We start from the raw sequence: 27,742 nt of genomic DNA on the forward strand, positions 1-27,742 counted from the left end.
ATAGGTTATTGTATTTTAATATTCTGTTGGAAGCCGCCCAGAGTGGCTGGGGAAACCCAGCTAGATGGGCGGGGTATAAATAAAAAAATATTATTATTATTATTAGCCAGTGCAGTCAGACTAGGATCAGTGTAATATGCTCAAACCGTCTTGCTCCAGTGAGCAACCTGGCCGCTGAATTCTGCACTGGCTGAAGTTTCGGAACTGTCTCCAGAGGCAGCCCTATGTACAATGCATTGCAGTAATCTAACATAACTTATTCATATTTATATTCCACCCTTCCTCCCTGAGGAGTCCAGGGTGGAGAACTCACGATAAAGCCATCAGAATATTTTACACCTCCAACAGCTCTCTTTTCCTCTCTCCTTTCACCAGGGGCAACCATTCCATTGGACCGTCTCAGTGGGAGAGATGGGAAGCAGAAGGAAAAGGTTCACTCCATCACTTTCCCAGAAAAAAACAGGTCCATTTGGCTTCTCTTGCCTCTGAACTGTGTCAGCTGTTCATTGTAACAACTACTGTTTAAAGAATTGGTGACTGAGTTTGATTTCTTTCCTCGCCTTCCCTCCTTGACCTTTCCCCCTGGTGAGTTGTGTTTATTTCAACTGTAAGCCTGCAGACAGGGACTATATTAATGGATTCTATGCAAGCCTTTTTGGCTGAAGAGCAGGATACTAATATCAACTCAGTGGCTGCTCCGAGCCTCGGAGGGCAGGGAGGGAGAAAATTCCAGGTTGGAGATCAGTTGGGAAAGAGACTGAAAATAAATCTGCAACCGCACTTGGAATACTGTGGGCATTCCTGATCGCTTTATCTCAAAAAAGGATATTCTAGAGCTGAAACAGGTGCAAAGAAGGGCAGCCAAAAGGATCAGGGGTCTTGGAGCAATCCCTCTCTTTCCCCCCCTCCCCTGATGAAGCACTCTGAGAAGAAAAGGACACAGGGGGCAGGACATGATAGAGGTTTATAAAATGATTCACAGTGTGGAGAAAGAAGAGCTTTTCTCCATTTCTCATTATACTCAAAACTGGGGTTGACCCAATGAAACTGACCCTGGTTGATTCAGAATGAACAAAAGAAAAGTCCAGCAAGCGATGCAAAGTTAACTCACTGCCATTGGACTGTTGGAGAAATGCAATAACGTTTCCCTCTATTGAGTTTGTAGTTAATGCATGTGTTACTTTAAACCACATGAGTGCACTGTGTGTACAGCTATCTATCTAGCATTTGTTTGTGGCTCTGTAAGTTGACTCCACTCTTAAAAGCTGAGCCATTTTGCTTATTGTTCTTTCCCAGCTTGTTGAGACAATATGTCTATTGTTGTTGTTGTTTCTCTTTCATACATCTCTACCTATCATGTAAATAGTTCCTGCATGAATAAAGCCTTTGAACCCCAGAAACTGGAGGTAATTGTTCCAATCTCATTCACCCAAGCTGCAAGGTCTGCTAACATGGACATGGTGGTAATTCAAAGGGCATTAAAAATATACATATTTTTGTCATTGCTTAGCAAGCGAAAGGCCAAAATCTACTTCAGGGGCTCCTCCAGATGCCCTCAGCATTCTTCCTGTTATGCTTACACACTCTTAATTGAGATGTCATTTGCTGGGTCCCTCACAGTCCCATGATTCTTGGCTGTAAGGCTGAGGTTTGGTCAGGACAAAGGGAATACGTCAGTCAGAGAGCAATTGGCAAAGTTTTTGAATGTGATTTATGATTGCTTGATCCATGAAAACACGCATGCTGTTTAGCATTATAACTGTGTGTTTTCCAGTTGCACTAATGCACATCTTTATTAATGTTACCAATTGTCAATTGTCATAAAATTTGCTTAAATGGTCTGTTGGCTGCAAATAAAGAGATGATGGCCGTGATGATAGTAACCGAAGCTTTTCCCTGAGGACTGTGGATTGCTATTTTTTTTAAAAAAAACAAAAACAAAATAAATTACCATTGACATCCCTATGCTAACTCACAACAGAAGCTGGAGACCAAATCCAGTGTCTGAAATTGCTCTGGCAGTTGTTAATCTGAGAGCATTAATATTTACCATTTATACAGTATTTATAAAAAGGGTTGCCAGCGTGAGCCTTCTCCCCACCCCCCCGCCCAGTTCCTGCTTCCTGGCTAGTTTCCCAGGCCTCGAACAGCTGTGTGGGAAGTAATATATTCAGCAGGCAAATATTTTCCTTGAGCAAGTAAAGGGAGGAGGACCTTCTCCTGTTGAATTTCTGTTTGTCGCAGAGCTGTTAAAAGCCCACACTTATCGCTTGCAATTGCCAGTCTCCTCAGAGAACCTTTTCGGAATTAATTATTATTATTGTCTGCCCTTCCCCCTAAGACCCCTAGGAAGGTTACAACCATTAAAATGCAACACTGAGAGTAAGATACTATATCACGCAATATTGAAAACGGCTTTAAACAGCTTGCAATTACTGAAAAAGAAGGTGGGTTCTAAAAACCTGCACCACAAGCCTCAAAAGAGATTCACTTCCACAAGACCCTTCACATAGTACTCGAAACGACATGTGTCATTTTTCTTTCTCATCGGAAATCAGCATTTTTGCATGTATTAAAGATGGTTTAAACGAGGCGCATGACTTCTTCTTTGGCGATCCCTCATAGCTGAGTAAGATTGTCTTCCATAAACACGGTTTTAACAGTGAGTCCATAAGTAACTGTGGAAGCCAATTCTGGATCCACACGTCCGTCCACAGTGGGGACATAGGTTTCCGGGCAGAAATTGATCATGGTGAGGGTTTGCCAGATGTGCCTTCCTCTTAGCACCTTTCTCCCTTTCGTCCTGATTTTGAGCATCTTCAAAGCCCATGACACCTTTGGTAAAGGCTGTTCTCCAACTGGAGTGCTTGCAAGCCAGTGTTTCCCAGTTGTCGGTGTTTATACTACATTTTTTTAGATTTGCCTTGGGAGAGTCTTTGAACCTCTTTTGTTGACCACCAGCATTACGCTTTCCATTTTTAAGTTCACAATAGAGTAGTTGCTTTGGAAGACGGTCATCAGGCATCTGCACAACATGACCAGTCCAACGAAGTTGATGTTGAAGAATCATTGCTTTGACAGTGGTGATCTTTGCTTCTTCGAGTACAGTGGCATTAGTTCTCCTGTCTTCCCAAGTGATGTGTAAAAATTTTCGGAGATCCCCATTGATAGAATCATTTGAGGAGTTGGAGATGGTGTTTGTAAGTGATCCATGTTTCACAAGCATACAGTAAGGTTGGCAGCACAACCTTATACAGTGGTACCTTGGTTTGCATACATTTTGGATTACAAACACGTCAACCCGGAAGTGCATGTCCTGGTTTGCAAACTTTTTTTGGATTACAACCCATTTTTTGGGGGGGATTATGAACAAAAATTTTTTGGAGGCCCCATTGGCCAAAACGCGCCTTGGGTTACAACCAATTTGGTTTACAAATGGACCTCCGGAACTGATTATGGTTGTAAACCAAGGTACTACTGTAGTAGTATAGCCTTTATTTGTTGGAGGATTGGTTATGGATTCTCCACTAGGTGGCGCAGTAGAATACAAATGTGTTCTTCACAGAAGGAGAGAGGCTCTCAATCAGCTCTGTGGTGCTTGAGGGTTGATTCCTGCCCCTGCATGCACCGAGCGAGGTGTTGCATCATCCCTTGTTGAAAGACTTGAAAACACCCATGAACAAAGGAAGGGCAATAGCTTAGTGGTAGAGCATATCTGCTTTACATGCAGAAGCTCCCAGGTTCAATGCAGGTAGGGCTGGCAGACACTCTTAGTCTGAAACCAGGGAGAGCTTCTGCCACTCAGTGTGGAGGAGGCAAAGGCGGACATGGAAGCCCCGTTCCCCTGGTGTCCTTGTGCACATCGTTCTCCCTCCTTGGTCCCCGAGAAAGTAGGGAAAGTCAACCAGGGTTCTTCTACTCATGTTCATCTCAAACAATCAGGGGACCTGTTTTGTCAGGAACCCTGGTTGCATGGACATTTCTACTCACAATCAAGCAAAGTCCACTGTGGGTCTTCCCCACTTGGTATGGGTACTGATTGCAAGGTGTGATGCACACAGTGATGTTGGGGGACAAGATTTGCGCACCTGACCCTGACCCACCTCCTTGGTCCGTGGATGCAGGTCAACATCTACCTGAACATGCCTACAAGGTCTTGCAGAATTGCATTGGGCTGGCTGAAACGACTTCATTGGCTGAAAATCTGTCCCCTGGTTTTGTGAATCTAAGGTTGAAGATCTAAGTAAAAGCAGTAGCAGAAACAGAAAGTTTCCTTTTGGCTGGAATCCTTGATACATTTAGAAGAGCATAAGTCTCACTGAACAGATTGGGATTTATTTCTTTTGAGTCAGCGTGCCTAGTATTTAATCTCCTGTCTACACCATGGATTTGACTAAGGCTCTGACAACCAGGAATGGTCAAATGTATCCATTCTGGTTTCCCTCCTTTTCTTAATCTTCAGTCTGCCACAGCTCTGCATCAGATTGCAATTTCTTTTTTAAGTTCTCATGAAATTTCGTCAGCGTTTTAGTGCGGATTTATCTGCATGGACCCATCTTTTTGCAAACCAATCTCCAAGATGTAACACAGCTATCATTAAAATAGATGCATTTGATGTACACTTCCCCCTTGTACATATACACAATTTGGGGGGCACATTGATTGCTTGGAGAACAATCACTACTTTGTAAAATTTGGAAAGGTGGAGAAAGCATGTTGCCTTGCATATTCTTTCAGCAGGTGTGAATTTTGCTCTGAAAATGAAAACTCAAAGCAAATTCCTTCTGCATCCCGATCAACAACCCACCCAAAGGACTGATTCCTACACAGTGTTAGCTGGATTTCCTCTGCGAACTTGGGTACTGTTATAAGAATTTTAAGGTCTTATATATATATATAATAGATCTTCATAAATGTACCAAGCAAACACATACAAATATGTAAACCGCATGTCTGAAACCCACAGAAAAGTCCTGAAACCATTTTCTCTCCCCCAAAATGACCTCAAATATTTCTCTGCAAGGTCGAAGGACATGGGAAAAACCTCCCCATTGTCTCTTTCACAAATCCTGTCTTAAGGACACATTTAAGATATGAATAGGGTGTGAGCCTGTGACCTGGATTCAGGAACTGAGTAACAAAAGAGTGGCCAGGATGCCCAGGTAATCCAATCAAGTAACCAAGCAGACAAGAGATAAAAACAATGCACTCAGATTTCTGTTGTAGTCCGCCCCTCCTGTGATGTATGTATGATGCATTGGAGGAGGTGGTCCTGGGACACACCCCTTCTGTGGTGTATGTATGATGTTTCTGGGGTGGTCTGGAGTTTGAGGGTGGGCAAATTAAAAAGTCTATATAAGGGTGGGCGCACCTTTGTTCTGGGTACCTCCTCTTTCCTGCTTGTGGTGAGTGAGGTCCCTGTTGCAACAGTTTAATAAAGATCAGGCTTACTAGCTGCTTTGCTTCTCAATATTCTCTGGTTGGTCTCTGTTTTTTTCTCTTACCGATAGAGAACCTACAAAAGGACTCTATATGGGCTCTTGGGTACCCTGTTTCTGAGGGCTCCCTTGGACAAAAAACAAGGACACCAGCCAGGAATACCAGAGCAAAACAGCAGCCAGTAGGCTTGGTCTGGTGGCAGTAATCTGAGTATCCTGGACCCTGCCCCATGGTTCTCCTTGCCCTCCACCAAACACCCATCAAGTGTAACAAAAGAGATATTTACATTTCCCTGTTTCCCAGCCAAGTTAACCACACCCTTTTGTCTTCATCTGGGTTTGTTATTTCTGGAATGGCTACCTATCTAGCACTCAGGTATCAGGATGCCAGGGATTATCACTCAGGCAGAGGAGCTGCTGAGGAGCTGAGCTCACATGTCTATATGAATTTCTGAAGTTTTCCCAGTGAGCCAGTACACAGATAAATTTATCAGTGAATTCTTACATTTGGTATCATGCAGCAGAGGCCCTTTGAATAGATAGGAAGAAACTGTGATGAAGTGCTTTGTGGGGACAAATCACAAAAGTCACAAAAGTGATTGTGCTGATTTTGGTAGTGGGCTGCATGTGCATGATATTTGCTGGAGGGGCAACCCCCCCCCCAACGTATACATAAATTCCTGCAACAACCCCATAAGGGAAAAGGAGTAGTTTTTCCTCATAACAGGTACCATCCATCTCCCAGCTTGATGTCCCTGTGAATTCTCTTGTGCTGACAATAACCATGGACTGCCACAGAAGGCAAACTGATTCAGCCTTGGTGCATTCCGGGAAAACCGTTTCTGCCAAGCCATTAATTGACAGGATTACTTGCGTGTAAATGGCCTCGTGCAATTTGTGGCTGAGGAAAATTATAGCTTGTGGTAGCCTGGCGACAGGATCGTGCCCTCAAATGGCGCCATGACTTATCTCCAGGAGTCAAGGAGTTGCTCCCGTAACTCGTAAATTAGTTGCTGTGGAGACCTGTGTGTGGTGCCACCATAAAGCAGCTGAAGGATAATGCGGCAGAAATAACTCATCCCCTGAGGGAACACAAGCAAGGGACACTCTTTGGATTAATGGAGGCAGAGGGGCGGCTGGGTGGGATGGGGGAGAACAGGAATATATATGGAGGAAGACTATTATTAGGCAGTTAAGAACATGCCTTACACCACGTCAGACCATTGTTCCACCTCCATTCTCCCATGCCCTCCTCCTTACATTGCGTGGGACAGCTAAGGGTTGTTCTTTGGCAAGCAGGTCTCGCTGTCTAGAGCTAATAGCAAGCCACACTGGGATTGGCTGCATGAAGGAGCTACCCATTGGCAATGTGGCACTGCCAGTTTGCAGGGGCAATTCGCATTCACACCGTGTCTGTGAATGAACGTTTTCTAGCTCCAGACAGTTGCGAACACAATTTCGTTTTCCTGAGCTTTCCACAAATAGCATTGTGCTGCTTTTGTGGTGTGGTGGTGGGGAACCCCCTAAACCCTAGAAATGAAGGGGGGAAAGAGTAGGATTTGGATTATTTTGAGTATTGAAGGGAAGATTGCAGGCTAGTGGGAAAATAACAGGCAAATATTTCTTTCCTGGCCAGGGCTTCACCTGGGATAGAGTTGTTAACAGGACAAAAGGTGTTGATGGCTCATCTGAGAGGCCTGGGCAGATGGAAGGTTGCCAGGGTAACTGGGTGCAAAGTGACAGGAAAAGAGGGTCTTTAGCAAGGTGTGCTGGGAAGAAGAAGAAGAAGAAGAAGAAGAAGAAGAAGAAGAAGAAGAAGAAGAAGAAGAAGGAAGAAGAAAGAGTGGGATCCATCTTGGGCAGGCTGGCTGAAGGCTGGCTGGGAGAGATGCCTTGGACTCCAGGGCTGCCCTGCTGTGGGGAAAAGACCCCTTCTAAGAGGACCAAGCTATAAGACCAGGACTTCCTCCATGCAGTCTGAAGGTGTAAATATGTGTATAGATTATATTTCTTAAAGCTATGACAGTCTCCGCCGCATATTCAGTTCTCCAAGGGAGCATAAATCCTGAGCCTCCCTGGAATTCTGCTACTACTTGGCAGAGAGTCAGTGTGGCGCCCAAGTTCTGTCACAGTACTTGTTTCTTTTTAAAGGCTGCTGTTGAATGGCTTTCAGCTTGGTCTTCTCATGGCTGCTTCTGGGTCTTTGCCACACTTATGAACATCCGAAAAACCAGTGGCCCATTTCATGCATCCTTCTCTTTTCACATTGGCCAGCCAGACACCCGGAGGAAGAGCTGAGCAACAATCTTAGCCACTTTGCAAGGCTTTTATCTTTGTACAGTAATGCGGGACAGAAATATTTTACCCAAGAAGGTAGAATCGCTTTAGCCTGTTGAGCTGTCGCGAAAAACTCTATAGAGTGAGGACAACTTTCTTTTAAAAAAAGGTGACAGCCTTAAAGAACAAGCTTAGAATAAATGGAAAACTAATTATATACACCCCCAAATACTGCAAGCTGTGTTAACTTTCTAAAAGCAGACTCCAAAACATTCCGCTGAGCTTGGCCAGTGATTACAAAGGAGACAGCTGCCTTGAAAAGATGAACAATCACAAACTAGGGGGGCAGCGTTTGGAAAAGGGAATGACCTTGATTTATTTTTATTTAGCAACCTTCTGCATTTTGGTTAGCGGCAGTGTTAGCTCAGGTCATCGCCAGACTTTTGCTGTTTTCGGGTGGAATTTCGTGGCTTGCCGGCAAATCCAGGTAGCACGATTAAAGCTGATCGCACTCCCTTCCCAGAACTGGACGTTTTTCAACCAGGAAAGTGACAGGAAAGTGTGATATAACGTTTGCTTGACACAACATCGTAAGGACTCTTGTAAGAACAGAAGGCGTTGCTGCTAGATCAGGCTAGTGACCCATCAAGTCCATCATTCGGTTCTCAAAGTGGCCAACCTAGAGTCCCTGTAGCAGCACATGAGAACAACAACACTCTCGCCTTCTGCGGTTTCCAGCAACTGGCTTTCAGAGGCAGGTTGCCTCTGATGGCAGAAGCAGAACACAGCCCTGTAAATAAATCAGAATGCATGCTCAAGAAACAGAGGATGTTGTCAAAGGCTGCTTCCAGAAAGTCAGCATTTTGTAGGAGGGGTTCAAAGAAGTGCAAAGAAGTTTGCAGAATTTATAGCGGATTAAAATGTGCTCTGTTACTCCGGGGCAACAAATCCTCTTGACATATCACCGGATGTTTTGCTGTTAGGAAAGTGACAGAGAAATGCATGGGGGGGGGAATGTGTGATATGCAAATTGTGAACACAGATGCATGAACACAGTGCAAGGAAAATCAGAATGAATGCTCCTTATTATATAACCTCCATGCAAACAAATCAGAACAAATGTCAAAAAAAGAGCAGGCAGAGTGTGAGCTCTGCTAAACTTGGGCCAAAGAATTCCTATTGGTATATAAATGCGGGTGGCGCTGTGGTCTAAACCACTGAGCATCTGGGGCTTGCTGATCGGAAGGTTGGCGGTTCAAATCCCTGCGACGGAGTGAGCTCTCGTTGCTCTGTCCCAGCTCCTGCCAAAAGCCCACCAGTGCAAATAGATAAATAGGTACCATTGTGGTGGGAAGGTAAAAGGTGTTTCTGTGTGCTCTGGTTTTCGTTATGGTCCTCCGTGTACGGTTTAGTCCTGCTTGCCACATGACCCAGAAAGCTGTCTGTGGACAAACGCCGGCTCCCTCGATCTGAAAGCAAGATGAGCACCGCAACCCTACAGTCGCCTTTGACGGGACTTAACTGTCCAGGGGTCCTTTACCTTTTTAATAGAGGTTAATAGAACTGTAAACAAAAATATAGGAATGGAATGTTTGCAGAGACCCCATCCTGGGGTCTTTTACCTTTACCTTATTGGTCTATAAAGCCCTGAACGGCTTCGGACCAGTTTACCTGCTGGATCGCCTTGCCCCATATATGCCCATTTGATCCCTTCAATCTGCAGAACGGGCATTGCCCTAGGCGCCACATTCCACATTTGTAATCAATCGATCATTTAGTGTGGTAGCACTAGGCGTCTTCGCTGTGTCTTTTAGGCACCTGCTTAGAACATTTTTGTTTAGGCAGGCATGTAGATGTTGACGTGTTTTTGCCTTCTGTTGCTGTTAATTTAAATGATATTTTGCATGTTTCAAATGGTTTTAAGCTTTTTTTAAAAAATTGATAATTGTAATATTCTTTGTAAACTGCTTGGGGTTTTCCTCCAACCAACTAGTACATATAAATTTTGTCGCACAAACACAGCTTTGTGCAAGCAAATCAGGATATACAGGTACGCTCAATAAACAGGTAGTCTGTGGGGAGGTCCAATGATGTACAACAGTGACCCAAAGCCATCAGTCACAGTGAGATTGGATGGCGGGTTAGGCAGGAACCATCAAGGTGTTTCTTTGGAAATGCCGGTTTTACCAGAGGAAGCCATATACTTTTTTAAAAAAAGCTCCTTGCTGTTTTGGCCTGAAGGATGGGTAGGGTGTTATGTGAAGAGCGAAAGAAATCCTCCTCACTTGCTTCTTCTTCTTTTTTAAACAGATCTATTTAAAAACAAACAAATTAAGTGGAATGATTGTTGGCGAACAGGCTGACATTTGCTTTCATCTTCACCTGGTTCAGCTGGATTTTTTTTTTCTTTTGAAAGCTAAATAAGTTTGAAGTGGAAAAAGCTCCACCCTTTGCATTCTACTCTGAGCATTATATGCTGGATCACCTACATGGGCTATTCCATCCCTCCTTCATTGAGCTGTGTATAGATGATAGATAGATACAGTGGTGCCTCGCTAGACGAAATTAATCCGTTCCGCGATTCTCTTCGTCTAGCGGTTTTTTCGTCTTGCGAAGCAAGCCCATTGACAGCTTAGCGGATTAGTGCTAGAGCTGTCAAGCGGCTTCCAGCGATCAGCTGTTAAGCGGCTTATCAGCGGAACAGCTGATAAGCGGCTTAGCGGCTTAGGAAAAGGGCAAAAAAAGCAAAAAAAAACCGCTGGGGGACGCAAGATTTTTTCGTCTTGTGAAGCAACCCCATAGGGAAATTCGTTTTGCGAAGCGCCTCCAAAACAGAAAAACCCTTTCGTCTAGCGGGTTTTTCGTCTTGCGAGGCGTTCGTCTTGCGGGGCACCACTGTAGATAGATAGATAGATAGATAGATAGATAGATAGATAGATAGATAGATAGATGATAGATAGATAGATGATAGTGCTTTTTTCTGGGGGGGGGGTGCAGGAGTACGCATACCCCTAAACATTTTGTGAATCTTTGTACTTTTGTCCATTTACTGTACTTACCGTATTTTTCACTCTATAAGCCATACCAGACCACAAGACACACCTAGTTTTTGGAGGAGGAAAACAAGAGAAAAAAAATTCTGAATCTCAGAAGCCAGAACAGCAAGAGGAATTGCTGCGCAGTGAAAGCAGCAATCCCTCTTGCTGTTCTGGCTTCTGGGATAGCTGCGCAGCCTGCATTCGCTCCATAAGACGCACACACATTTCCCCTTACTTTTTAGGAGGGAAAAAGTGAGTCTTATAGAGCAAAAAATACGGTAGTTTCCCCCGATTTGAACTTAAAATGGTGATTTTCTTGAGTCAAAATGAGAGTACCCCTAAACATTTTTTTAGAAAAAAGCTCTCTCTCTCTCTCTCTCTCTCTCTCTCTCTCTCTCTTTCTCTCTTCTGCTTTACAATTTAGAATACTCATTTAAACATCCTTAAAGTATCACTGACTTCCCTCCTTCTCTTTTCATGGTTCCTTTTGCATATCATAAATCCCTGCATATTTTACATAAACTAAACCATTCAGTATTCCATTATTTCATCCACCAAAACTTATTTACACTGTTGGACTTATCTTAATGCTGCCAGCCTTTTTAAGTGTACACAATTTCCCCCCACATATTCAATAAACATTTTCCAATCTTCTCTAAACGTATGTTCTTCCTGTTCTCTTATTCTATATGTTAAGTCTGCAAGCTGCACATATTCTGTCAACTTAAGTTGCTTTCTTCTTTCGTTGGGACCTCGCTCATTTTCCATTTTTGGGCTAACAAAACACGGGCTGTAGTAGTGGCATCCATAAATAACTTTTTTTTTGACACCTGGGAATTTCCATCTGAATTATCCCCAACAAAAAGGACTCTCTTTTTTTTGGAAAAGTACTTTTAAACATTTTTTTTCAATTCATTATGGATCATTTCCCAATACTCTTTTACCCTTTTACAAGTCCACCACATATGAAAGAATGTTCCCAATGAGGTTGAGGGAACATGGAGCTGTATTTATCACCATAGGAAGCTGGCAAGGGAGCCAACCTGATGCCCTTCAGACACTGTTGCACTACAACTCCCATCACCCCTTGGCTTCTTAAAGAGACATCAACCTGGTCTCCCAGGTCCTAGTCCAGCCCCCTAACCACTATACCACGCTGCCTCCTCACAGGAGATAAAATGCACAAGACGTTTGCAAAAACGTGTTTCCTGCTTGGCAAGACGGCATTAAAAAATTGTGCACGCTGCGAGAAATTCACACTCCGCTGCCGATGAATTTTCGCGAGGGCGTGAAAAATAATAATTAAAAATCCATTGCAAATTCATGCAGAGCTGCAGAGTGCCAGAGACTGCAGAATGTGAAAGAGAACGAGATTGGCAGAGATGCCCATCCTAAACTTGCGATATGCAAGAGTTTGCATTCTCCGGCGTTTGCTACCGTCGCAAAATTGTGGCTTTTCCGGTTCCAGAATGCGGTGGGCGGAGGCCCTCCTTCTCAAGACTGCAACCGCTTGGTGATCCTAGTCATTTGCAAGGTGGTGTGAAAAATAGGACTGGAGCAGCTCTGGCAAGAGAGAAATCGCTATTGAGCAAGGCCTAGGTTTGTGGGTGTAGCATTAGAGGCTCCTCTAGGCTTGGAGCTTGCATATTTTCGGGAGGAATTCTCCTACATCCCTGCCACGCCCAGCTTTGAAGCAAGGGGGGTGGGTAGGATTTGCAGAGTCGCCACCCTCCTACCTGGCCAGCCGCACCTTCCTTGCACCTGGAGGGGCTGGAGGCGCCCTCAAAAGAACCTGTTCCAGCACTTGCCAAGCCGGTTTGGGCATTGGGAAGAGCTTGGCTGAGGTGAGGCGGTGGGGGGGGGGGAGAGAGAGAAAAGAGAGATGGTTCTATGGCTCCCTTGCCCTAAACGATGATGAGTCAGGCCAGGTAACTTGCAGAGTGTCAGACCGACCTGTTCTGTGTCTTGTTTGCAAGCTGGCCAGGGAAGGCTCTGCTCTGAGCTGCTGGGGATTAACTTTGCTTAAGCTAACACCAGCCTGCATCCTGGAAGGCGTGGACCTGTGGCTGTGTGGTCAGAGGAGGTGTCTTGGGTTTATAGGCTGGTAATGATCCGAGAGCCAACAAGCTGCGACAACATCTGTTGGTCAAAGTGCTTAGTGTCTTCCGAGTGAAAATTCAAAGTGGTCCCTGCATACATTTCTCCAATGAAAATAGGGACGTCCCATTCCATAATGATAATTTTACTACAGTGGTACCTCGGGTTACATACGCTTCAGGTTACAGTCGCTTCAGGTTACAGACTCCGCTAACCCAGAAATAGTACCTTGGGTTAAGAACTTTGCTTCAGGAAGAGAACAGAAATCGTGCTCCGGCAGCATGGCGGCAGTGGGAGGCCCCATTATCTAAAGTGGTACCTCAGGTTAAGAACAGTTTCAGGTTAAGAACGGACCTCCAGAACAAATTAAGATCTTAATCCAAGGTACTGCTATATTTATACACACACAACTTACTGGGTTGCCCTAAGCCACTCTGGGCAGCTTCCAAAATATATAAAAACATTAGAAAACATTAAACATTTTAAAAAAACAACCCTTCCCTATACAGCAGGCATTTCCAAAGTCCGTTTTGGGGGCCTAATCTGGCCCGCCGGACGGTTTAATCAAGCCCCTGCAGCAGTTTATATCCTGGGCTAAAATCCTAAAGAAACCACAACAACTTCAATTCTAAAAGAAGCTGAACAACTTCAGTCTTAAAAAAAGGTTAACAACTTCAGTCGGCCCTCTGGTCGGCCCTCGCGGCCCTTCACTTCATCAAATCTGGCCCTCTTTGAAAAAAGTTTGGACACCACTGCTACACAGGATTGCCTGCAGATGGTTCAGAGGTCGGATAACTCTGCACCCTTCAACATTTCTCCAGTGAAAATAGGGACATCCTAAGGAAAAGCTCTGTCCCCCAGCTCCTGCCAACCTAGCAGTTCGAAAGCATTTCAAAAAGTGCAAGTAGATAAATAGGTACCACTCCAGCGGTACCTACCAACGGCATTTCTGTGTGCTGCTCTGGTTTCGCCAGAAGCGGCTTAGTCATGCTGGCCCCATGACCTGGAAAACTGTCTGTGGACAAACGGAAACTCCCTCGGCCTGTAAAGTGAGATGAGCGCACAACCCCAGAGTCTTCCCTGACTGGGCTTAACTGTCCGGGATCCTTTACCTTTAAGGTTAATACTCACGGCATGACCAATGCCGTGGCTCAGAAGCTGTTCTTGAACTCCAGCTCCCATCATCTCTGACCATCAACCTTGCTGGCTGGGGCTGATGGCAGCTGGAGTTCACCAACACTTGGAGGGCATGCAACCTCATGAATGAATGAATGCCTTGCCACTCCTACAGTGTCCCCACACCTTCTACACCACCCAAAATGCGTTTCCTCCTGCCATGTAGACAATAGGCGCATCGCACATGCTTTCCGTTCCCACCCCTCCTGTTTCAGCCACACCAAAACCTTCTCTTCCCCTTCTTTTCTTCTCTTCTTGGGTTAATCCTCCTGCCCCAGTCCAAACATGCCTCAGATGATCTCCTGGTTTAAGTGCCCATCGATCACGTTCCTTCTGTACGTGCTTCCCCTACGCAAACGGAACGGGTGCCAGCACAGCGGAAGCCGGTTTGTCAAACTGGCTTCACTGCACAAGCAGAGAGGGCTTGCCTGTTAGGAAAGTAGAGCGAGAAATCTGTTTCAGTTTGATTTCATAGAATCGTGGAATTGGAAGGGAATCCAAGGTTCGTCTAAGCAATGTAGGAATCTCAACTAAAGCATCTCAACTGAAGATATAAGGTGACCCTCTAATTCACCGTTTAGAAAACGTTATGCAAGCCATAACATAGCCACCCATTCTCTGAATATTGGGGGGATCCTGAGGGCCTGATAGCATGGCTTGGAGGGCCACACTTGGCCCCTGGACCTCCGGACTTGTGAGAAATATTCTCAGCACATTGAGAGACGCCCCTCCCTGAAAACAAAACCATCATCCACCTGGTCTGAGCGCTCCATGCCAAACTCCCGGAAACGTTGGTATTTGTTTTAGCCACCTGGCTTTGCTGTGCACTATCAAACTTTCACTTAGACATGTTCCGACAGCGCTTTCTCTTTCTCTCCCCACACACCCTGAAGCTGGCAGAGCAGATGAGGAGCTCCCTCTTGCCGCTTGCTGGGTTTGGACAAACATCGCTATCACCAACCGCCTCCCATGCAGACAGAGAGCCCTGCTGGATCAAACCAAAACAGCCAAATGGAGTTCTGTGCTTTGTGTCAGCTGCGTGGGGCAGGATGGCAAGCTTCCGAGTCCCACAAAAGGCCTTTCTGCTGAACTCAAAGTTGAGTTGGGGTGGCCCAAATGCATGGGCGTAGCCAAGGAGGGGCAGGGAGGACAGCAGCTCCCCACAAATCAATGCAAATCTGAGGTTCTGCCCCCCTAACAAAAGCCTTTCTCTCCCCAACAAAAATCCTGGCTATACCCATGTCCAAACACGATTGCCATCGGGGTGCCAACTTGAATAATATATTGAGGAGGGCAGGTAAGCCCCACCCTGCATAATCAATCACACAGCATGGTGCATGCACACCATTTGAATGGCAATGCCCATCAACTTGGGGGGACGACCCCCCTCAAAATTTTTATGGGGGGGGGAGCAAAGGGAACTTGTCTCCATATGTCATATAGGGCACCCTGTTGTCATGGGGTAGTTTGTAGTGCAATTAAACGTAACAGTGTAAGAAGATCCTGGTGGATCGGGCCCATGGTCCACGATGTTCAGCATCTCTTTCCTCACAGTGGATGCCTCTAGGAAGCCCTCAGGGAGGACTGGAAGGCAGCAAGGATACATCCCATGGAGCTGAATGTTGGAAGATCTAGGGCAGGGGAAAGGAAGAACTTGTTCACATAGTCTTGCTGTCATGGTCTGGTCTACGGGTGATCAAAGTCCCGGCTGAGGACGTCAGGACCGTGGGCAAGATGGCGGGGTGGGAGCAGGAACAAGAGTCCAGAAGCCAGGGGTCCGAGGGTCAGGAAGCAGGGAGTCACAAAGTCAAGGGTCCAAGGGTCGAGAAGCAAGGAGTCACAAAGTCAAGGGTCAAGTCAAGAAGCCGAGGTCTGAGGATCAGGAAGCAAGAAGCCAAACGCAGCAAGGCAGGAAACATGTTGCTGTGGCCAAGAGCCGAAGGGAAATGCTGACCTTCTATCCCTCACCTGTGCGGCCGCGCCTTGCATCTCCAGAACAAACTCAGGAAGGCCCCAGTCCTGCGAAGCCCTACAGGTCACAGGGCCTGGCTCCTGCACGCACTCCTGACACTTGCTGCAAGGTCCTCAAGTTGTCAAGTTGTCACCAGACCACAAGCTCCATCAGTCCCAGCCAGCATGGTCAATGGCCAGGGAAGATGGGAGTCCAGCGAAATCTGGAAGGCCAAACGATGTTTCTGTGCACTCTGGTTTCCATCACGGTGTCCAGTTGAGCCAGAAGCGGTTTAGTCTTGCTGGCCACATGACCTGGAAAGCTGTCTATGGACAAATGCTGGCTCCCTCGGACTGAAAGTGACATGAGCGCTGCAACCCCATAGTCGCCTTTGACTGGACTTAACCGTCCAGTGGTCCTTCACCTTTTTAATGTAAGTCATTAGAACTGTAAACAAAAAAATATACAAATGGAAAGATTGCAGAGAAGGTTCCAATCTGGTTTGTGAAGCAAGGATGCTGTTGGAAGGCTCTGCATGACTGAAAGAACCTGGGGGAGCGAGGGAAGCTCTCATTGTGCCCTATCAATAGGGAACTAAGAGAATAAAAAAGCAACCCCACCCTGTAGAAACAAAAGGATTTTCCCACTCCGGAACACACACCTGGAAAGCCAACAGACCTAGGCCTTTGATTTCTAGCCATACAGACATTTGAGCGCTTTTCCACAGGGGCAGATCATGTTCCAGCTGCCATTCTGCCTTGGCTGCGAACCTTTTCCAAACAAAAGCCAGTCCAATTTGGGTTGTCTGGGTCTTTCTTGGGGGGTTGGGGTGGGTAATGTGGGTCGTGCCATACATATAAAGCACCCTTATGCTGTTCGTTGAAAGAAATTATATGAAAATGATGTAGCCTTGGTACCTAACACCGAGTAAAATTGCAAAAATGTACAAAACAAGTTCAAAACTGTGCTGGAAATGTAAATAGATGGAGGGTACTTTTTACCATATGTGGACATGTACATTGGTCAAGGCTTTCTGGGAAATAAATAATGAGCTAAAGAAAATGTTTTTGTTAAAAAACCCAGAAGCCTTTTTACTAGGTATAATAGGTGAAGAGTTACCAAGAGAAGATAAAAGACTTTTTATGTATGCAATGATGGCAGCGAGAATGCTACTAGCCCAGAGATGGAAGGAGGAGTACCAACAAAAGAAAAATGGCAGATGAAACTCATGGACTATGCAGAGATGGCGAAACTGATGGGAAAGATCCGAAACAAGGAAGATCAATATTTTCTAAAGACTGGAGTAAATTTGTAATTTATTTAAAAGACCACTGTAAACAGTTAAAATCTTTGGCAGGGATGCAATGACACTTGTAACGTGAAATTATTTACGATTTTGATGGTTATTTAACAGAGGGATAATGGTAAAAGATGGAGCAAATCTAATCTTAAACATGGAAACCATGGAGGCAGGGAAGGAGGCCTGAAGCTTCAAAAGAACCTTGTACTTTAATATTTGAAATGGTTATGTTAAAATGCTTAAAATATGAAAAAACCAATCAAAAATTATTTTAAAAATACATGTAAAGCACTCTTATGCGACTCAGAACCATCCTGGCTTCCCCCAAAGAATCTTGGGAACTGTAGTTTGTTCCGCTCTGCCACCTTGATCGTTTTGGCTGCCCTTTCCTGAGCTTTTCCTGAAGCAGAATACTTCTCCCAAGCCTTATTTCAGAAGGGGGTGGAATACTGAGGGCACCAAGGAAGATCTCCGTGAACACATGCCTGCCCCTGGGCACTGCATTGGCAACCCCTGTAAAGTGAGAGTGGGGGCCACAGTTGTGGAATTTGCATCCAGAACCTGCCTTTCAGTGCAGACTTCCATCTAGACTACCCTCACCTTGATCCAAGCAGGAAGAAGAAGAGTTTGGATTTGATATCCCATTTTATCACTACCTGAAGGAGTCTCAAAGTGGCTAACATTCTCCTTTCCCTTCCCCCCCCCCACCCACAACAAACACCCTGTGAGGTGAGTGAGGCTGAGAGACTTCAGAGAAGTGTGACTGGCCCAAGGTCACCAGCAGCTGCATGTGAAGGAGCGGGGAAGCGAACCCAGTTCACCAGATTACGAGTCCATTGCTCTAAACCACTACACTTCCTCAAATGGAAGGAACATCTGCATGCAAATCTCCCTCGAATTCAGGTTTCTCGAGGACTAACCCACTTCTGCAGCTCACTGTTTTGCACATCCGAAACGTCACTCGAGAAAACCCAGCAAAGAAGTTGCCGGCGTTTGGACACGTTTACAGTTCTGGCAAGCTTCTCTGAGAAACATCAGACTTAAACCCTCACTGTCCCTCTCCCTCCTCAGAGCCAGGTCTTTTGCAAAACAGATGGCCTGGCTTTGTGAAAGTCGGGAGCAGCAGAACGAAAGGACTTCGTTCTCCCTCCTTATTCTCATTTGTCTGCTTTCCTGCCCAAATGGAAACAGAGCAAACTTGGCAAAGCTCAACGCAGACAGAAATCAAGATTGCGCGTCATATTTCCTGCTCTTGAGAGCACTGCCTTTTCAGCGATATGTGTGTGCTTTATGGGGAAAAGGGATATGCACACCCACCCCATTGTGTACCCACAACCTTCCCCCTTCCTTTTGGTGAATTGGGCTAAAGGCCTCTCCTTTTTTATGGACCAGACGGAACTCAGCAACATGTTCAAATGCTCTAGGCAGGCACGAGAGGCGGGGTTGTGTGCGATTCGATCCAGTTTGCATTGAAAGGCAAACCTGACTAAATTGTACTTCCCAAAAACAATACACAAACCCAAACACGGCTTTTGCCCTTATCTGAATTCTGCAGTGCAGTTCTCTAGCTAAGTCACGTGTGCACAAATGCAGGAAAATGTGCACAGAAATGCAGAGATCAGTGAAATCAACACAAAACAATGCACTTCTATCGGGGGAAATTGCTTTGCAAAACTGTGTAAATGTTAAGCGAAATTGCATAGAAAGCCTGCGTACGTTAAGGGACATTTGCCCTAAAGTGCTGGTGGATTTCCATGAGGACTTCTTCCACGAGGACTCCTTCATTCTTCTATGCCCCTTCTTCTCTCCTTCTCATAGGTGCCGACTACCTGGGGCTCTGGGTGCCCGAGTACACACAAAATTCCCATATGAAGGTGTTGGAGGGTTGGGGAAGGACCCTGAATGAGAGACAGGGAATGGAAGATCTTGCAGGGTGAGAGATGGGAAGAAGAAAGGGAAGCTGCCAGGTGAGAGACAAGGACGAAGAGCACCCGTATTTTTCGCTCTATTAGACGCACCGGACGATTGGACACACCTAGTTTTTAGGGGAGGCTCCCCGCTCCCCTGTGGAGACTTCATCCCATGGCTAAGCCAGAAGCTAGAGCAGCCAGTGGGATTCCGCTTGCTGTCCTGGCTTCTTCTTTAGCCGCTCGCAGCCTCTCTGGCCGGGAGCTATGGCAGAAGCCAAGACAGCCAGCGGGATGGATCCTGCTTGCTGTCCTGGCGTCTTCTTTAGTCGCGAGCAGCCTCTCCCAGGCAAGGGGAGCCTTCATCCCCTGCCCGGGGTAGGCTGCACGGGGCTTAGGCTCCCCCAACAGCTGCACACATGCTCCACACGGTTCTTTAAAGGGAGTGCTGACAGAGCCTCCCGCCTGCATTCGCTGCATAAGACTTACACACATTTCCTGTTACTTTTTAGGAGGGGAAAAGTGTGTCTTATAGAGCGAAAAATACGGTACCTTTGATAAAGGACTGTCAGGGAACTGCCATCGGAACAGGGGAGGGAGGCAGGGGGATACAGAGAGCCTCCGATGCTTAATCTAGCGGTGGGGAAAGCCACACCTCCAGATGAGCAGAGAGGGAAGGGGGCAGCCAAGCGAGGGGAGGGCTCAAAGATGCAGTCCTAGCCCGGCTGGCCAAGAGGCAACATGCCGTTTCCATTGCCCAACTTGTGCAGAGGGGTGAAACGTAAGGAGGGGAGGCGGAGATTTGGGGTGTCTAAGTTCTTATGTTGGGGGAGAAACCGGAAGTGGCCACTCCCGGAATCTGCAAGTGACTAAGACGGACATGAACTTTGGGGTTCTGCACTTTAAATAGTTTGCACCAATAAAACATGTAAAAGACAGGTCAGAGTCCTGCCTGGTTACTCACGAGCAACCACCATCAGCACCTGGCAAGGACTCTTGTGTTTTCTCTTTCTCTTTCTCTTTCTGTTTTTATTTATATTTCACTTATTTCATTTTATTATGAAAAGCTTTAATAAATTTCTTGGGGGGGAAACAGAATATTGCGCCTTCTGTTTCCAGTGTCTGAGCTGTGCATCGCATTCCTTAGGGAGACAAAAGAGACAGGTGAGCAGCTTTGTGGAAATCCCAAAGTTAGCAGAAGTACAAAACAAATCTTTAGGGAAAAACACATGTGCGCAAACCTCTAAAACAGCCTAGTGGGGTCTGGGCATGTTTGGTGTCCATGGAACACTGACTGACAGCTGGGGGAGGGAACAGAAAACCAGGTGGGAGGCGAGACGGAATGGAGAAACCTGAAGCGGGGCTTGGCTGGCTGAGATGACTGGAATAACAAACAGGAGCACTCAGGATTGCAACATTTTTTGCTGCAAATCCTGCTTGTTTGCTTTTTTTTTTTTTTACAAAAATATAAACAGAGTGTTAAGTAGAGACAGACAGCAGACATTCCTACCAGCCAGAAGGTTGCTCAAAGAATGACTTCAACAAGTTTCAGTCAACACCAGCTAGAAAGTCACAATTTTCTCTCTTCCCCCACAAACTGCTAGATCTTTTTGACATTATTTATTCAGGGTGAGGTGGGGAACAACACACACACTACCAATGCCCATAGGTTTTTTGGGGTGGGGAAAGCTTCCTTGTGCCATATTGCACCCTCTTTCCTTACGCCTTTGGGAAACCCTAGAACATAGCTGTCAACATTTTCCTTTTTATAAGGGAAATTCCCTTATTCCGAACAGGATTCCCCACAAGAAAAGGGAAAAGTTGACAGCTATGCCCTAGAATAACACCTGAAAAAGGCTTCTGTATCTCTGTCCATCAAAACTCCTTCTCTGCCTCTTTTCATCAGCTGGTGGGATATGACTTTCTTCAAGTCCACATGGGTATCTCATTCAAAGCACACACAGAGAGACATCCAGCTATCAGGGCACCACTGCCTACCATGCGCTCTCACTGGCAAAACCACACCAGCCAGCCATGCTGGAGCAGGAAGGGGCAAACCAGCTATCAATATGATGTAGATGTCATCATCCCGGGAGCTCATGCTGGAGGGCAGGTAAGAGATCCAGTAACTAGCAATGATAGCGATGACCTCAAAGGAATGCCAGACAAGGAGCTGCAACGCCAGCATGTTTATTTCTGTTTTGAGAGGGCTGCAGGGTTGCATTTTTGCAGCAGGGCTTGGCGAAGCCAGCAACACATGCCCCTGTTTTTGCCGTTCACCACCTCCGGGCTGTCAAACCACAGCAAAGCCTAGCCCTGCCCAGCTTTGTTTGGTCAAATCCAGTCCTTCATCACTCCTGATCTCCTTCTCCCTCGAGTCACTCCTCACTGGCTAACTTGAGATCGGTGCTGGTCCTACCAGGAGGCATGCTCAACATCTCGACTCAGGCAGCTGATTGGGAGGCGGAGCCCAATGAGCTTCCTCCCCCCCCCATTCCACACTGCTGCCTCTGTGAACCCTGCGGGCAGCTGCCTTGCTGGTTTGTCAGTGATGGCTCTGACCTGGTGGAATGCTCTGTCCCATGAGACCAGGGCCCTGCAGGATTTAACTTCCTTCCGCAGGGCCTGTAAGACAGAGCTATTCCGCCTGGCTTTCAACTTGAACTTAGCCTGATCTTTTATTCCCCTTCCTTCCCTCCCCCTCCCCTTTTTATGAAGATTACCCGCTCTGGGATCCCACAGCTAATTCTCCCCTGGTCTCCTTGCTGGCCCAAGTAGGACTAATTTAGCCAGCTAGCCCTGGTGATCATCTAATGTTTATTGGATGGATTTTCCCCTAAATTGATTTTTGAATTCTGAATTTATTGTTATTCATCTTTTATACTGTATTTTATGCTATTTTTTGTTGCATCAATTAAGTGTTTTAAATTTTTTGTTAGCCGCCCTGATCCCGGTTTTCTGAACCGGGAAGGGTGGGGTATAAATAAAAATTTATTATTATTATTTGTCGAGGGCCAGGCTTGCAACTGAAGCCTCTCTGCCAGCTGGGCACCCCAGTACCCAGCTGGCACCCAACTAGAACCCCTGTTGCTGCTATTCACAGAGCACCCATTCTAACTCACAGAGAGGTCTGATTCTGCTGCATCAAGCAAAGCCTTTCTCGTGCATCACTTTCCTTCTGTCAAAAAGCCCCGTCTTTAGCAGGAAGCTGGTTTGTTGCACAAAACCTCCTGGTCCGCATTAATTGCGGGACCTGGATTTGCTAGCTTGAGACTGGATCTTACCAGCAAAGCAGCAACAGTCTTGATGAGGCTTCCTCAACCTCGGCCCTCCAGATGTTTTTGGCCTACAACTCCCACAATCCCTAGCTAGCAGGACCAGTGGTCAGGGATGATGGGAATTGTAGTCTCAAAACATCTGGAGGGCCGAGGTTGAGGAAGCCTGGTCTTGATGGTCTCCAAGACCTGCTTGGCTTCAGCACGGTGGCAGCTTCGTGTGCCTTCCCACCCCCCACCCCTGTCGACAGGAGCAAGCAGTAAATTGCACCGAGTGAGTTGTGGTTAACTCTTCGTTAGCAAAACAGGATTGGCACGGGAGCATCAGGCCTAATGAGCACAGCAACTCAGGTCTTGCTGAGGCTGAAGGTCCCCATCTCCCTATAGGTGCCCAAGTCCCTTCCTCTCCAGGGCTTCCGCCCCAAGCAATCTGAGACTGTGCCTGCATGCCTGCCTTTGCTCCTCCCGTTTCACGCCTCTCTTGGTCCAGGGAATTAAGGCAGGAGGGGAGCTTGTTGCAGAAAAAAAGGAAGACATTTGTGCCTCTTCACCAGCCTGACTCACTTCTGCCTCTTGGCCTTCTTCAGCCTGCTCTCCTGCTTCTACATCTGCCTCTGATTCTGAACTTCTCTCTACCACAGACTCCCCCCACTCTAGTTTCCGACACCCCCTCTTCCCAGTCTTCTCCCTCTGATCCCACCGCCACTCCCCAGACTCTGAGCTTTCTCCCCTTGATGATTCCCCAGCTGGTTCCTCCCACCACTCCTCTGTGTCCAACCAGTCGATGACACCCGCACTACAACTCCCATCCGTCACAGCCAGGCTGGCCAATGATCAGGCCCAATGGGAGGTATGGTTCAGTTAGAGGGTCACAAGCTTGCCATTCCTGGGATAAAGGCACACAGGAAGCTGGAGGCAGAAGGACCCACATCTAGGTGCAGTCAGGTGGGTGGGTTTCACAAGAAAAGGTACAACGGTGATTATTAGCAAACATCTAGCAAATGGATTGCGACCCAGCTCAGTGACTTGTAGGGACCTCCAAAATCAGAGCTGCATGCCTCAGGAATGAGGTCATGGTTCTGGCAACTCGGCTGCGTCTGGTCCGCTAATAACATTTCCAGAGGTAACTCTCCAGCTTATCTTGGCAGTTCCCGGCGGGAGTCTACACTGGGGCTTACAAGTCGCTTGCAACGTTAGCACCGAAAGAGCATTTGAGGAACAGAGGGAAATGCCGTACGCATAGTCAGACCATGGGGTCTGTTGAGCTTAGTACAGTGGTACCTCGGATTAAGTACTTAATTTGTTCTGGAGGTCTGTTCTTAACCTGAAGCACCACTTTAGCTAATGGGGCCTCCTGCTGCTGCTGCGCCGCCGGAGCACGATTTCTGTTCTCATCCTGAAGCAAAGTTCTTAACCTGAAGCACTATTTCAGGGTTAGCGGAGTCTGTAACCTGAAGCGTATGTAACCCAAGGTACCACTGTATCACTTATACCAGGTGTCAGCAAGGTTTATCTTGCCTGGGCCGGATCGGTCCCGTGGAGAACCCTCCATGGGCCGGATTGCATGCCTGCCCACAATTTTCGGCGTCTGCGTAGACGCGATTTCCGGTGCTGCGGAAGCGAGTCCCCGCACTGCGCTGCGTTGGTTTAGTGCAGCGCGTTAGTGGGTGGCTCAGATTGGGAACGGCTTGTGGGCCGGTCAAATGACCTCTGCGGGCTGCTTCCAGCCCATGGGCCTTAGGTTGGTGACCCCCTGGTCTACACTAATTGGCAGAGGCTGGGAGCCTCTCTCTCTCTCTCTCTCTCTCTCTCTCTCTCTCTCTCTGTGTGTGTGTATCTAACTAACTTAGAGATGCCACACAAGAATGAACCAAGGACGTTTTGCTTGCAAAGCTCATGCTTGACCAAGGTGCTGGACCACTTCTGGAGAAAAGAACAAGAGCTAACACTGAAGCTGCGACCCAGGGGCTTAAAGGACAGGATGGAGGGGGCTGCACCCCTGTGGTTGCTCCTAACTCACATCTCCCATGCAACCATCTAGTAAAACAACAAAAACAGAACAGCCTTGTAGTATGATATCACCCCGTTTGGCACTTCCCCATGCCTTGCGAGTGGCATCAGTCAGGGAACAGGGTGGGGGCTCTCCAAGCTGCTATGCGCTCTCAACATGTCAAGGATGATTTCCAGCTTCCACATTCTGCGGCCCTGACTGCGCAGCCTCTCCTGTGGCTTCTGAGAGGGACACCCTGTGAACGCCCCTGTTCTCATACCAAAGCCTGCACTCTCCACTGTTATTACGCATCACCAAAGGCTTTGGGTTTGACAGTCATAGCTTGCATTTGTTTATCTTTACGGTTGTCTCCCCAGTTTCATTGAATCGTAGAAGTGTAGAGTTGGAAGGGACCCCCAAAGGTCATCTAGTCCAAGCCCCTCAATGCAGAAACCATGGTTAAGGGATCCCTGGAAAATGGCGATCCAAACGCTGCTCAAAAACCTCCAGGGAAGGAGAGTCCACCAGCTTCCAAGGGAGATTGTTCCACTGCCAAGCTACATTAGGAAAGGTTTTCCTAATGTTTAGCTGGAATCTCTTTATGAGATGGAGAGAAAAGGAGATTGGAAAGCCGAGGCAGCAAATCTCCTTCTAAAGGTAAAGGGACCCCTGACCATTAGGTCCAATCGTGGCCGACTCTGGGGTTGCGGCACTCATCTCGCTTTATTGGCCGAGGGAGCCGGCGTACAGCTTCCGGGTCATGTGGCCAGCATGACTAAGCCGCTTCTGGCAAACCAGAGCAGCGCACGAAAACGCTGTTTACCTTCCCGCCGGAGCGGTACCTATTTATCTACTTGCCCTTTGACGTGCTTTCGAACTGCTAGGTTGGCAGGAGCAGGGACCGAGCAACAGGAGCTCACCCCGTCGCGGGGATTCAAACTGCCGACCTTCTGATCGACAAGCCCTAGGCTCTGTGGTTTAGACCACAGCACCACCAGCGTCCCACGACAGTGACAGTTAGCACTCAGTTAGACAGATTGCACTCTTCCGTTTGACACATTTGTTGAGCGTTCATCCCAATTTGCTTCCACAAAACTTATGTTAGATGACGATGACCACAATTCCAATAATTTATTCCCAAATGGCCACCTATTTTTCGGCCGTCTCTATATCAGCTGTGGCCAGGGCCGGATTTAGGTTTGATGAGGCCCTAAGCTACTGAAGGTAATGGGGCCCTTTATATGTCCAGCTGTCCTTTGTCAACAACAAATTGTCGCTGTTTTTTGTGTTGAATGTATGCTATGTTGTAATTTATGGACGATTAAGAAGAAGTATCCAGTTTCTTTTCCCCTTTAAATTTTCTTGGGGCCCCCAAGAGACTGTGGCCTTAAACTATAGCTTGTTTAGCTTATACATAAATCTGGCACTGACTGTGACAGGCAAGCTATACATCCTGGCTTCCAGCCCCTTACATATGCCATCCACTGTGTTCAGCAAAATTTCAAAGGTGTAAAAGGGTCCTCATAGCCTGAATCTCCAGCTTACTGCCATTATTCCAAAAACGTGTGCCTATGCACTTAAATTAGCATGTGCAAATGTTAAGCAAACTTGTCCTCTTGTTTTGGCAATGCTTTCCCTTTGTGTAGGCAATGCACAAGCCTGGCCACCCTTGGTAGAACTGACTTGGGTGTCATGTTCCACTTGGTGCCCTCAGGGGACAGAGGCAGCCAATCGCTGGAAGCCTCAGCCTCTTACCAAAACACACATTGAGGAGAGCAGATTTAAAGGTGGAGGGCAGTGCAAGCAAGCCAGGTTCAAGCCCAGGGAATCGGCTGAGGGTCCAAAACCAGTTTCCAGAGGCAAGTTCAATCCCACAGGCAGACCAGGTAGCAAGTGAACAAGACCAAGTTTGGAAACAATGAGCCAGAAGTCTGTATTGCTTTCAGGAATGAGAAGACTCAGGAGGGAGACCTTCTATATTCAGGCCTCCTAGACCACACCTGAACCACAGGTGAAGGAATTTGCAAGGCTTACTTGCTCACGAGGAATCCTCCTGACAAGGTGTTTGAGGATTTTGGGTCCTTAGACACAGGCTACTTTTGGGCCTGGACCTTTTGGTCTCCTTGACAGACTGCCACACCTGACCTGAAGTCTCCAGGTTTACCTGGCCTCCTCCAGGTGGCAGGCAGAGGGCTTGCCTCTTCAGGTGGGCAAGAGTGCCTTTCATAGAGATTAAGAAGTCTATAAGCCTGGCAGAAGCTGGCTGCAAATTATAGCAGAGACACTCTGGGAAGATCTGCCTTCCTCCACTTCCCTCTCCCAATTAACCTCCGTCTCCAGGGCTGTCCCCATGACATCACCAGGGCCTCCCCTCCATGACATCACCAGATGTCTTGCTCCTAGGTGTCAGGTGTGGGCGCTGAAAACCTTGGGGTCTGGGATGCTCCTGACCTGGCAAGCTGACCTGGAAGGGGCTTTGGGCTAGCATAGCCTACCTCACAGTTTTGTCGTGAGAGTAAATGAGAAAAGGTGGAGGATCCTTATAAATTATAAATACCACCTAGTTTCCTTGGAGTGAGAATGGGATAAAAATGCAGCCTACCTGTGAAGATTGATGTATGATGGGGATATGCTGGGTTTTTCCAGTTGTTATCAGCCTCTTCCCCTTAAATCAGGGGTAGGCAACGTAAGGTCCGTGGGCTGGATGTGGCCCAGTCGCCTTCTAAATCCGGCCCGTGGACAGTCCAGGAATCAGTGTGTTTTTACATGAGTAGAATGTGTCCTTTTACAGTGGTACCTCAGGTTACATACGCTTTAGGTTACATACGCTAACCCAGACTCCGCTAACCCAGAAATAGTACCTCGGGTTAAGAACTTTGCTTCAGGATGAGAACAGAAATTGTGCTCCGGCGGCACGGCGGCAGCAGGAGGCCCCATTAGCTAAAGTGGTACCTCAGGTTAAGAACAGTTTCAGGTTAAGAACGGACCTCTGGAACGAATTAAGTACTTAACCCGAGGTACCACTGTATTTAAAATGCATCTCTGGGTTATTTGTGGGGCATAGGAATTCATTCATATATATTTTTTTCAAAATATAGTCCACCACATGGTCTAAGGGACAGTGGACCGGCCCATGGCTGAAAAAGGTTGCTGACTCCTGCCTTAAATGCTTTTACATTTCAGTAGCAGCTGGCTTTGGCGCTGGTTGGCTGATTGATTTTATGTCTCCCCTTCAGCTATAGCGCCTGGTTGGGAGCCAAAGAACATGTCCCTCTCAAAGCACAAACCTCTCA

At 47.0% G+C, this 27,742-nt stretch overlaps 1 protein-coding gene and 1 long non-coding RNA gene across 2 annotated transcripts in view; one reads left to right on the forward strand and one right to left on the reverse strand.

Moving 5' to 3' along the window:
• Positions 1–27,742, forward strand: part of LOC310831093 (myosin-11) — a 1,553,087-nt gene that overhangs the window by 515,768 nt on the left and 1,009,577 nt on the right. The gene's annotated exons all lie outside the window — the stretch shown is intronic.
• LOC310831375 lies at positions 9,305–14,874 on the reverse strand. Its single transcript, XR_014557823.1, has 2 exons — positions 14,782–14,874; positions 9,305–10,027 (listed from the first exon to the last, which is right to left on the reverse strand). It is a non-coding gene; the product is annotated as an uncharacterized lncRNA (long non-coding RNA).

The sequence above is a fragment of the Podarcis gaigeae genome (genome assembly GCF_964106915.1).
Source record: "Podarcis gaigeae genome assembly, chromosome: 14".
Taxonomy (NCBI): Eukaryota; Metazoa; Chordata; class Lepidosauria; order Squamata; family Lacertidae; genus Podarcis; species Podarcis gaigeae.